Here is a 13928-nt window from a genome sequence, read left to right on the forward strand (position 1 = left end):
CTTTTACTAACGTAACAGAGTGGCTGGTGGTAAAAAGGTTCATAGCAGCATAGACCTATAATAAGAGCAATCGGTGTAAAAGACAGTTCATCACGTTTTTTAACTCCTAAATGTTCCCCCATCACCTGTGAGTTATATTATTGAGAAGTGGATGGAAATACAGCTACTCAGCCATGAAGTGGAGGCCCCGTAATGTTACTGAACGTTGGGCCAGGTGCTGACTCCATCACTGCAGAATCCAGACCTCCTCTGGCATTAACATCTACAAAAACACTGCGACTGCTGGGAACTTCATGGGCAAGCAGCTCCATGCAGCTGTACATCACCAAGCACAATGCCGAGCCTTACATCACCAAGCACAATGCCAAGCGTCAGATGGAGTGGTGTAAAGCTACCACCCCTGGACTCTGAAGCAGTGGTGGTGTGCTGTGCAGTGACGGATCGCACTTCTCTATCTGACATCTAATGGACAAGTGGGGGTTTGGCAAATTCTAGAATAACGTTAAAGCTGGCACAATGCAGTCAGGCAGGTAAAGTTTGGTGAAGGAGGGATAAAGCTATTTCCGGGGCGGGCTAGGTTCCTTAGTTTCAGTGAAGGTAAATTTTAATGTTTCAGCATACATGACAGGACGAAGCAAGTCTTTTTCGGTTCCCATAAGGCCCATAAAGGTATGGTTGGGTGAGTTTGGTGTGGAAGAACTTGTCAGGCAGCAGAGTGCCCTGAAATCAACCCCATCAACCCCAACCTTTGCGATGACCTAGAACACTGATCTTGACTTGGCCCTCTCCTCCAACCTCACAAATACTCTTCTGGATGGGAAATACTTCTGGAGGCAGTTTATCTGAGAACAAAAGGATCCTGCATATTGAAATTCAACTACCTCATGCTTTTCTCCTACAATATTTCTTGTCCTCAGGGAGTATTTTAACACATACACATTGCACGGTTCACCAATCCCACCAAAATCATCAGGTTCCTCACACTTTACTGTATATTGGGATTATAGGGAATCTGTCAGCAGGATTTCAAACTCTAAATTATTTATATGTGCATGTAGATCTTTCAAAGGCAAGTTCAGAAAAAAACTTTGCATGGCCAGTCCATTCCTCCGTTACTGAGAAATCAGTATATGAATTTATATGTAAATAAGCCTGAAGAGCTATATGTAGATCTGAAGCCTCTGTCACTCCAGCTCTATTCCCTGCAAAGCACTCCTCCTTCTGCTTGATGGACAGCTAATTTCCCTAAAGTCACTCAGCATAGAGGCTGTCTGTCAAGCAGAAGGAGGCAAAATGTAGTGCAACTGGGGAAACAGCCCAAACAAGCAACCACAGAGATCCACTAGTGGTACAAGTGATCCCACTGCTAGTTGTATTCCTCTAATCATATATTATAGTCCTTATGTAATATATAGACACACATAGATACATGTATAATGTAAGGATAACGGATCTATTTCCTTGATTGATTACTAATATACAAGACCAGCTAATCGCTACACGGGAACTCGCACAATAATTAATTGAATTATCCACAGCAGACAATAAAAAGAGAAACCTAATTTCTCAAACTCCCCTGACTAGAGACATTATTCACATTCGGCTACATCACGCTGCTACGATATCTGAACACTGTGATCACTGGCTTCATGACTAGAACCGGTGCTTCCAAATACCAACTCCAAAAGTGGGGTCAAAATCAGTTCCATACATCTAATGGGGGCGTTTCTGTGGCTTGTGCATGGAAAGCTGCAAATGGACTGCTGTGTTTAGACTCATGCAGATATATTGTATCTATCCATATTTATATACATCTGTCTGTCTGTCTGACTATGTCTCATTTGTCCATTTATTCTTTTCCTATGCAGTCATAACTGTTTGTCTACACATCTATCATGGGTTTATAATTAGATAAGTATTGATTGATAAGACTATAAAGATTCACCAGTTAAATCTATTACTTGTATTTCTTATCTATCCCTCTATCTATCTATCTATGTATCTCTATCTATCTATCCCTCTATCCCTCTATCTATCTATCTATCTATCTATCTATCTATCTATCTATCCCTCTATCTATCTATCCCTCTATCTATCTATCTATCTATCCCTCAATCTATCTATCTATTTATCTATCCATCTATCTACCGTATCTATCAACTTCTTTGTATCTATCTATAATCTTTCTATCATTTATCTTTCTTTTTTCTTTCTTTCTATCATTTATCTTTCTATTTAGCTATCTATTATCTTCTTTGTATCTATCTTTCTAGCTATCATTTATCCTTTTTTTTTCTTTCTTTGTATCTAATCTTCTTTCTTTCTATCATTTATCTTTCTTTCTTTCTACCTATCATCTTCTTTGTATCTATCTCTATCTATCATTTAACTTCTTTTTTTCTTTCTTTTTTTCATTTATCTTTCTTTTTTCTTTCTTTCTATCACTTATCTTTGTATCTATCTATCATCTTCTTTGTATTTATCGTTCTATCATTTATCATTCTTTTTTCTTTCTTTGTATCTAATCTTATTTCTTTCTTTTTTTATCTATCATTTATCTTTCTATCTATCATCTTTCTATCATTTACCTTTCTTTTTTCTTTCTTACTTTCTTTAATTTGTCTTTTTTTTCTTTCTTTCTATCATTTATCTTTGTATCTATTTAGCTATCTATTTTTTCTTTGTATCTATCTTTCTATCTATCTTATTTCTTTCTTTTTTTTCTCTTTATCTTTCTTTCTTTTTTCTTTCTTTCTTTTTATCTTTTTCTCTTTCTCTCTTTCTCTCTCTCTCTCTTTCTTTCTCTCTCTTTCTCTCTCTCTTTCTTTCTCTCTGTCTTTCTTTCTCTCTTTCCTGCACAACGCCAGCCCTTTTGTGCCTTTTCGCCACTTGGTAAATATAAGTCCGTTATATTTTGCACTACTTTTTGCAGTGCTGCCTTCTTTTTTTGTGAATCTATCTATGTCCTTTGGATCGGCAAAAGATGACCCTGTATGTAAAGGCTTGTCTATTTTCTCTTCTCTCCTTCCCACCCTGTTGTGTTCTCTGTGCTATGCTGGGAACAATGGCTGTGCCCTGAGGAGAAGTAGACTAGTACATACATGCTGCATTTCCTGGCTCTTTATATCCCCCCTTCCACAGACCTCCCTCAGCTGCTGCTTTTAAATGCACTGGCCAAACCCATCATCTGCCAGAAGTAATCTGTGAGAGTTAAAGGGGTTGTCATATGAAAACAAGTTATCATCTATCTGCAGGATAGGTGATAAATTAGTGATCGGGTTGGGGGTCCGACTGCTGGACTTTGCACCGATTAGAATGGGCCGGCAGTGCACATACTCAACCGCTGCTCCATTCATTCTCTATGGGGCCGTCAAGAGCTATAGTTTTCCGGCATAAATGAATGGATAAAAGCTCCCCGTCCCTGATCTACTGATCGTTGTAGGTCACAGAGGTTCGCCAACCACTGATCAGCAAATTACCACCTACCCTTTTAATGATTTTTTTTTTTCTTTTTTTTGCATGCGTATGATGTATTTTGCTTTTTCGTAGGGTGATCGCTGACATATTTGCATGGGCTGATAATACAGGCTGCCCATTATCCCTGCTCACCCCATAATCTGTGATCACAGCTAATGTGCAGAGTCCGCTCTTGTATATTTTTCCACTTTTTTTTTATATCTGATAATGTTTTTATCCTAGCAATATTCCAATATTAATGTCTATCCACAAATTGTGGTTTGAATCACTTTCCGGGTGGTTTAGTCGCTTGTGGATTGCACGTTTGTTAAAAGACACATTTCATGAATTAATAGGCGTTGTCTCTTGTGAAGGAGGGTTTTATAATGCAATAAAGTATTTATGGGTTACAAGTCATTTTTGTTCCCAAGAAATTGTAAAATAATTGAGAAAAAAATTGATATTACCTTGTAATCTCCCCTGCGTGCAAAAAAATCCTCTAGGGCGATGGGATAACCACATTTCTTCAGCTATCAAACTCAATATTTTAGAGAGGAACAAATATTATTGGCACAAAGTAATAAAAAATCAAAAGCGGTTTCAGATATTTAATCCATCAGGCCCCATTTGTCTACTGCAAATGCTTGAAAATGACCAGGACATATTTCCTTTCATCTTCATTTAGGCAAAAATTGATTTACTACAAATCAATGCCAAAATATGTGAGCAATACTTGCCAATTTTGTCATGAATTTGGCAATATATTTAAGCCTGTGCATTGCAAAGGGTGAAATTTGGAATTGATGTGACCACTGCTCCATTCATAGTCTAAGGGGCTGCAAACGTAGCCCAAGTATCACACGAAGATTTTCACAAACTTTGCCGACTGTCATGGTGGCATTGGGTTCTGTTCAGACCACAGATTTTGACACTCTGCCTGATAACTCCTTTGGAGTCTGTGATCTATGCATCTATGCAGGCAGACTCGGGCATCAACCTGCTTACTGCTAATTTAGAGGCAGGCTAGCATGAAATAACCTGTGCTGGTCTGCTTATTAGTCTCTTTGATCACCTGCTTTAGGGGAGCGAAACACATCTGCTCCCCTCCTAGATATGCTGGCTAGATCCTTCTACCTATGCCAGCTATGATTTATTTTAGTTGATCTGGGGAGGTGGGGTGATCCAGTCTACTTATTAGTCTCCTTTGATCACCTGCTGTTGAGGAGCCTTTCAAATCTACTCCCTTCCTATATATGCTGGCTAGATACTTCCACCTATGCCATCTGAAGTTTATCTTAGTCTGGATCTCCCCACCTCCCCAGACCAACTATCTGCTGTGATACCGATTGCTGTGAGCTGTTTTGGAGTTTAACTTCGATGCCTTTTTGTTGCTACCCTCCTGCTCTTGTTTTTCTCCTGAGTCTCTCTTTGTCTATTCCCATATGTGAGCAGTGTGTCAGAGTTTTGGTTTTCCCTTGTGTGTCCTTATCTGTTTAACATCTCACTCCTGACCCATCCCTCCCTGGGGGGAACGTGGTATTAGAATACAATTTATCAGTAGTGAGGAAAGGCACAGGATTCCGGCATCTCCACCATTAGGAGTAATCCGGAGGTGAGGGATAGCCTAGGGTCCCGTAACAGAAGGGACAGCATAGGAGTCTCCTGTACCTCGCTATCCCGAAGTAACATCGTGACACCAAGACTGTATTCCGGCAGTCCTATATGACAAGAAAGAAGCAGAGGTGCACATCACTTTATTCACATATAGCACACCAGAGCCCCAATTGTTTGGTTTGTAGGGTCTTCCAGATCCTCAGTGTCCCTCCTCCCTGCTGCTGCTGCTGAGCTCTTACACTGCTCAGTATAAGCTGTCAGTCAGGCTGAGTGAATGGAGACTGAGTATACTTGGCATCATCTTAATATCAGGATTATACAGCCATTCTGAAATAGATTTTTAAAAGTAAGCACAACAGCTCCGTCAGGTGTGACAGATCTTTTTAATAATACATGCAGTTTATATTGTGAAATTTGGTGACTGATCTACTGTAATATTTACTGTAACTTCTCTCTGCCCTGCTGAGAGCAGATCAAAGTATTTTAGTGCGAATGCGCGGGCGGTCTCTGACCTTTCCCTGCATCTACTCATTACTGTACTTTTCTTTGCCCGCAGCAGGGCGGAGAGAAGTGCGCATGCGCCGGAGCACATTGGACGACACTGTGTGGATGATGTGGCTGGGAAGGAGGAAGGTAATGAAAGGAAGAGAGGAGGCATTGGACCGAGACCAGCAACACCCATCGGACCAGACCACCCAGCTGGTGACTATAATCAAAGCTGTTTTTTACATTATATTGCACTGCCTGGGCTCTTATATACAGTATTCTAGAATGCTGTATATAAGAGCTCACTGGTGGTAGCCACAGCTTATAGGCCCCAAATCTGGTAACAGGTTCCCTTTAAAGGGCTTGAACAAAAATATCCTGTGAACTACATAGAAATTGCATCTATTTTTCTAGAAAGCCTCCTCATTTCAGGGTACCAAAACTAATTGGGCAAAGTAACTTTACCGTAAATAAAATGTTAATTTTTAATACTTTGTAGAGAATCCTTTACAGGCAATGACGGCCTGAGGTCTGGAAGCCATGGACGTCAAAAACGCTGGGTTTATTCTTTTGTGATGCTTTGCCGGCCTTTACTGCAGCTGACTTCAGTTGTTTTTCATTTGTGGGTCTTTTTCTATTAACTTTTTGTCCTAAGTATATGAAATGCAGCTCGATGGGGTTGAGATCTGGTGATGGACTCGGCCATTGCAGAATATTCCACTTCTTTGTTTTTGTAGTATGTTTTTTGTCATTGTCCATCTGTACTCTGAAACACCATCCAATCAACCTTGCTGCATTTAGTTGAATCTGAGCAGAAAGTATCACCCTGTACACGTCAGAATTCATCCGGCTGCTTCTGTCTTCAGTCACATCATCAATAAACACTAGTGCATCAGGGCCATTGGGAGCCATGCATGTCCGCCCTTCACACCACCTTCACCATGTGTTACAGAGGACGTGTTGTGCTCTGGATCAGGAGCCGTTTCAAGTCTTCTCCATACCTTCTTCTTCCTATCGGTCTGGTACAGGTTGATTTTAGTTTCATCTGTCCTCTGCTGCTTTTCCAGAACTGGGAGGCTTGTTTAGATTTTTTTTTTTGCAAAGTCTAGTCTATCCTTTCTATTTTTCTGGCTGATTAATGGTTTGCACCTTGTTGTGATTCCTCTGTATTTGCTCTCATTAAGTCTCTTTATGGTAGACTTAAATACTGAAACACCGACTTCCTGGAGATTGGCCTTCACTTGGGTGGATGTTGTGAATGAGGTTTGTCTTACCATGCAAAGGATTCTGCGATCATCCACCATTGTTGTCTCCCATGGACGTCCAAGCTTTTTTGAGTTCCCATGCTCTCCAGTGTGCACTTTTTTTTGTTGCAGAATGTACCAAAGTGTTGATTTGGCCACCCCACACATTATTGCTATCTCTCTAATGGACTTATTCACAGCAACAGCTTCCAACTGCAAATGCCACACCTGGAATCAGCTCCAGACCTTTTTACCTACTCAATGATGGATTGATGAGGAAATAGCTCATGCAGCATATTAAAGAGCTTTCCATATAATTGTCCAATTACTTTTGGCAAGGCTCCATATTAAAGAGCTGTAATTCCTAAATCTTTACTCCAATTAGGATGTGGATATCCTTAAATTAAATCTGAGAGTCTGTATGTTAAGCCCATATTGATTATATAACTGTATCTTGAATATGTTTTGAAAAACAGCTAAAATGCCAAAATTTGTGTCATTGTGCAAATAATTTTGGATGTAACTGTACACCGTGGGTGGCACGGTGACTCAGTGGTTAGCACTGCTGTTTTCTAGGAGTTTGTGTGTTCTCCCCGTGTTCGCATGGATTTACACCGGGTTCTCCGGTTCATCCCACACTCCAAAGACATTACTGATAGGGAATTTAAAATGTGAGCCCCAATGGGGACAGTGTTGCCAATGTATGTAAAGCGCTGTGGAATTAATAGCGCTATATAAGTGAATATTATTATTATTATTGTCTTCTGTGCGGAATTACCCCATTGACTTGCATTAGATGCGGGAATTCTGCAGGTAAAAAAATGCGCATGCATTTTTGATGCAACCTCAGATCTTCACAAGATTTCCTTCTCTGCTCCTCTCTTATCTCCTCTTCCCACAATCTCATGCAAGATTTCTCCCGTGACTCCCCCATACTCTGGAACACCCTATCCTAGCATATCAGACTCTCTCCTACCGTGAAAAGCTTCAAGAGGAACCTGAAGACCCAAGTCTTCCGACAAGTCTACAACCTACAATAACCCTCAGAACAGTACACCACTGCGCAACCAGCTCTATCCTCACCTATTGTCCCCTCACCCATTCCCTGTAGACTGTGAGCCCTCGCGGCAGGGTCCTCACCTACTGTATCCTCACCCATCCCTTGAAGACTGTGAGCCCTCGTGGGCAAGGTCCTCACCTACTGTATCCTCACCCATCCCCTGAAGACTGTTAGCCCTCGCGGGCAAGGTCCTCACCTACTGTATCCTCACCCATCCCCTGAAGACTGTGAGCCCTCGCGGGCAGGGTCCTCACCTACTGTATCCTCACCCATCCCCTGAAGACTGTGAGCCCTCGCGGGCATGGTCCTCACCTACTCTATCCTCACCCATCCCCTGAAGACTGTGAGCCCTCGTGGGCAGGCTCCTCTCTCCTCCTGTACCTGTCTGTTTTGTACTGTTAATAATTGTTGTACTAGTTTTTATGTATACCCTTTTCACTTGTAAAGCACCATGGAATAAATGGCACTATAATAATAATAATTTACATGGGGAAATGCATCTAAAACGCTTGCAGTCCATGCCAGGAAGTTTCAAAACCAAAAACAGCTTTAACACTAGAAGTCCCAGACAGGGGTCATTTAACATTTCTACCTTTTGGAATGGGTTGAGCTTGAAATTTCTGGGACTTGACACAACAAAGAGAGACAAAAAAATGTAGCGTCAAAAATGCAATAAAAACGCAGAGTAAAAAACGCTATTAAAAAATGCAAGTAAACTAAGGTGCGGAGACGGGGCAGTAATTCTGCAACAGATTCTGATCGTAGGAATGTAGCCTAAATATTAGATGGTCATCCTGTCTTGGAGAAATCAATGTGTATGGCCCTCTTTAATAGTAAAACGAATTTTCAAATTTCGCCACCCTTCTGGCATAGTTGCTATAGACGTCAAATTCGTTGCTTACTGCCGCCAGTATGAGACTAGTTCCACTCAATACCACTAAAAAAAATTCCAACAAACTTTACCAGATACAGTTGCTCCTGGGGCCGGAAAGACATTGAAAATTGGCAAAATTGGCAATGTTATAATATCTAATTGGTTGGCACTCATACACATAATATCATACTATTAACTATTTCAACCACAATAATCTCACAGTCAGAGCGTCAATATTACAGCAAATCAAATATGATGTGAATTCTACATTTCTGTTTATAAAACTACAATTCTTCAGACAGTCTTCAAGACAGAAAGTGAAGAGATTTCTAAAAACTCCAAAAATAAAAATTATAGACAGCAAAATACACTGGGGGGTGCTGCAGGAAGAGCAATCCACACAGCAAGAGTATGTCGTTCTAAAGATAATACATACAGTTATAGCACAAAAGTGAGTACACCCTTCATATTATTGTAAATATTTTAGTATATCTTTTGATGGCAGAACAACACTGAAGATCTGTCACTTTGATACAATACAAAGTACGGTAGTCAGTGTGCAGCTTGTATAACAGGGTAAATTTGGTGTCCTCTAAATAACTCAACACACGGGCATTAAAGGGATCCTGATACCACTTTTTTGCCCTATAAGCTGCGGCCAACACCAGTGGGCTCTTATATACAGCATTCTAACATGCTGTATATAAGAGCCCAGACCGCGGTGTAGAACATAAAAAACACTTTATAATTAGAGCTGATCGAACGCCCAAAAATCCGGTACTGGCGGATCACTGCCAGATTTTAAGAAGAGTCCGATCCGCTCCGGAATCCGGTGCCGATTTAAGTCAATGGGGACCAGAATCCGGAGGTTAAAAACGTTTGTGGAGGGGATAGGGGGAGTAGGAGCGAGCGCGGCATACTCACTGAGGCTCTGTCATGGCGGCACACTCCTTCCGGGTCACGCTATTCCCTTCTGGAGCCGACAATTCAATATCCATTGTTTTGCTCGCCCACCGGCGCATGTAATTGGTTGCAGCTAGATGCGCCCCCACCATGAGTGACAGCGTGTGACTACTGCAACCAATCACTGGCGCCAGGATGGACGGTGTGCGGGGAAAGCAGTGCAAGTGTGTGCTGGTGAGCATGGTGGTAACAAATAAATAATCGGCAGCACAGATATAGCTCACGGCTGCAGCCCCCGCTGTCGGGTTGTATCTGTGCTGTGTATCCAGTCACACGTGCGAGGCTTTGCCGGGTGATGCCATGGCAGACTCGCGCGAGTCCCTCGCATGTGTGATTCCGGGGAAACTGCATGCGGCTTTTTTTTTTAAATTTAAATAAATAATAAAAAAAAAAGACGTGCGGTTCCCCCTAATTTTAATCCCCAGCCATGATGATGCTGGCTGGGAGCTGGTATTCCAGCTCGCAGCCGCCCGGTATTGCCGCATCTATTAGATGTGACAATGCCAGTGCGATACCGGCTCTTCCCAGTGGCCTGGTGCGATGTCTATCGGGGTAATAGCAGGGGTTAATAGCGGCGCACAGCTGCTACCAAACCCTAGATTGTGATGGCACAGGCGTCTATCAGATACCTGCATCACAACCTGTAAATGAATGTAAATAAACATTTTTTGGCCAAGAGATGCAGATTTTGTACTCAAATTTTTACTCCATATTCCTGCATCCAATCTATACCTCCTGGCAAAAAAACGCGGTGTTTTGACGCATTTTTTGCAGCGGTTTTTGCCGCGGTTATTTTTCCACGATTTTTGACGCAGTGTTTTGCCCGGAGATGCACCAGATTTCACCACCACATTTCCACCTGCTGGCAGGAAATTTTTTTTCTTTTTACAGCCTGCCGTTCTCTGAACATGAGCGTGCATGTACCTAGAAACACATTCACGCTCCTGTCAGAAGAGAGCTGCTGTACCGGTGATGTCAGACTCGTGCGGGTCTGCCAAGCATGACATCATCCGGCACAGCCTGCCGTTCTCTGAACATGAGCGTGCATGTACCTAGAAACACATGCACGCTCCTGTCAGATGTGTGCAGCTGTGCTGCGATGTCAGACTCACGGGAGTCCCTCGCATGCGGCTTTTTTTATTTAAATAAATAATTTTTTTTAAAAAATACGTGCCCCCCAGTTTTCATCCCCAGCCATGATGCTGGTGGGCTGGTATATTCTCAGCCCGCAGCCACCCGGTATTGCCGCATCTATTAGATGTGACAATCCCGGTGCAATACCGGCTCTTCTCGATTGTCCTGGTGCGGTGGCAATCGGGGTAATAGCAGGGGTTAATAGCGGCGCACAGCTGCTACTAAACCCTAGGTTCGTGATGGCACAGGCATCTATCAGATACCTGCATCACAAACCTGTAAATAACAGTAAATAAACAAGACACAGAGAAAAATCCTTTATTTGAAATAAAGTACAAAATGCACCCTCTTTCACCACTTTATTAACCCCCAACACACCCCTCCAGCTTTGGCGTAATCCACACGACGTCCCACGGCGACACTTCCAGCTCTGCTACATGTCAGAGCGAGCAGCCATAGAGAAGACTGCCAGCAATGAGTGCAGCCTATTACTGAGCCACGATAAGCGATGACCGCAGCAGAGACTGTCACAGGCTGGGGGGCGCGTCAGCCTGCAACCAATCACAGATGAGAAGACGGCCGGTGGGCGGGGAAAACACGGGAAGCTGTGTGATTGCGTGCACAGTACAGGAAGTGAAAGCGCGACCCAGAAGCAGTGTGCCGCCATGACAGAGAGTCTCAGTAAGTATGAAACTGACGCTTATTTGTTGTTTTATTTATTTTTAATTTATTTGCCGAATACGGATTGTGCACCCGGAATCCCGCGCCCGGGTCCGGCACCTAGATATCATTGAAACCGCGCGGATCCGGACTTTTACAGTCCGGATCTGCTCAGTCCTATTTATAATACTCACCTAAACCGTTCACTGCAGTGAATGTGGCTCAGATGGGCGTCTTCATCCTCCGGTGCCGCCTCTTTCGGCCATCTTCGTTCTCCATCTTCTGAAGCCGCGGTGCATGACGCGTCCGACGTCATACACACTCGTCGGCATTCAGGTCCTGAGCAGGCGCACTTCGATCTGTCCTGAGCAGGACAGATCAAAGTATTGTAGTGCGCATGCGTGGGACCGGCGAGTGTGTATGAAGTACACGTGTCATGCACACAGGCTTCAGAAAGAGGACGAAGATGGCCGAAAGAGCAGGTGCCAGCACCGGAGGATGAAGACGCCCATCTGAGCCACATCCACCGCAGAGCGACCGGTAGGTGAATATAATAAAGTGGTTTTTTTTATGTTCTACACAGCGGCCTTGGCTCTTATATACAGCATGTTAGAATGCTGTGTATAAGAGCGCAACTTATAGTCCAAAAAAGTGATGACAGGTTCCCTTTAATGCCTAAACCACTGGCAATAAAAGTGAGTACATCCCTAGGTGAAAAAGGACAAATTGTGCCCAAAGTGTCAATATTTTGTGTGGCCACCATTATTTTCCAGCACTGCCTTAACTCTCTTGGGCATGGAGGTCACTAGAGCTTCACAGGAGCCGCTAGATCCTCTTCCATCCTCCAAGACGACATCACGGAGCTGGTGGATGTTTGAGATCTTGCGCTCCACCTTCCATTTGAGGAGGCCCCACGGATGCTCAATAGAGTTTAGGTCTGGAGATGCTTGGCCAGTCCAGCATCTTTACCTTCAGTCCCGTGAAAGGATATAAGGTCCTTTTCAGGTTTTCTCTTTTTTATTTTTTATTTTTTTCAGTACTCCTGCACCATTTAGTCCAAAGTGAAAAAAATTATATTTGGACACAATTATTTATTTTTTTTGCCATGGAAAGACAATTAGATGCTAAAATTAATACTTCGTAAAAAGCCATAACACTAGCAATATTTTAAGACGCACTGGTGGGGCTCGTCCACTTCATCAGGTGACCACTGCCAGCAGTTACTTTTATTATGTGGTGTAGTGTGGGTTGCCACTGTACGAGAAAAGGCAAACATTTTCCACCCCTAACCTGTGGATCTTTTAACTAGTCAAGTATTGAACCACTTTTTCTCCAAACATTTGTATTTTAAGAAAATACTGACGCAATTATAGTTTGTGCTTTAACCATCTAATTTTTATCTTTTTTTTGCTGAAATCCAATAAAAAAATGTTACAAGGATATACATGCAACTCATTGTTCCCTAAATCAAAAATCCTAATTGGCCTTCCTCCCCAAAAAATATTGAGCATAGTAGTCTGGTGGAATCACAGAAGGGTATACTTCTCAATTTTTAAACACAGGGAAAGGGACATGTATACAGTTAGGTCCAGAAATATTTGGACAGTGACACAAGTTTTGTTATTTTAGCTGTTTACAAAAACATGTTCAGAAATACAATTATATATATAATATGGGCTGAAAGTGCACACTCCCAGCTGCAATATGAGAGTTTTCACATCCAAATCGGAGAAAGGGTTTAGGAATCATAGCTCTGTAATGCATAGCCTCCTCTTTTTCAAGGGACCAAAAGTAATTGGACAAGGGACTCTAAGGGCTGCAATTAACTCTGAAGGCGTCTCCCTCGTTAACCTGTAATCAATGAAGTAGTTAAAAGGTCTGGGGTTGATTACAGGTGTGTGGTTTTGCATTTGGAAGCTGTTGCTGTGACCAGACAACATGCGGTCTAAGGAACTCTCAATTGAGGTGAAGCAGAACATCCTGAGGCTGAAAAAAAAGAAAAAATCCATCAGAGAGATAGCAGACATGCTTAGAGTAGCAAAATCAACAGTCGGGTACATTCTGAGAAAAAAGGAATTGACTGGTGAGCTTGGGAACTCAAAAAGGCCTGGGCGTCCACGGATGACAACAGTGGTGGATGATCGCCGCATACTTTCTTTGGTGAAGAAGAACCCGTTTACAACATCAACTGAAGTCCAGAACACTCTCAGTGAAGTAGGTGTATCTGTCTCTAAGTCAACAGTAAAGAGAAGACTCCATGAAAGTAAATACAAAGGGTTCACATCTAGATGCAAACCATTCATCAATTCCAAAAATAGACAGGCCAGAGTTAAATTTGCTGAAAAACACCTCATGAAGCCAGCTCAGTTCTGGAAAAGTATTCTATGGACAGATGAGACAAAGATCAACCTGTACCAGAATGATGGGAAGAAAAAAG

This window comes from Anomaloglossus baeobatrachus, chromosome 6, assembly GCF_048569485.1.
Source record: "Anomaloglossus baeobatrachus isolate aAnoBae1 chromosome 6, aAnoBae1.hap1, whole genome shotgun sequence".
NCBI lineage: Eukaryota > Metazoa > Chordata > Amphibia > Anura > Aromobatidae > Anomaloglossus > Anomaloglossus baeobatrachus.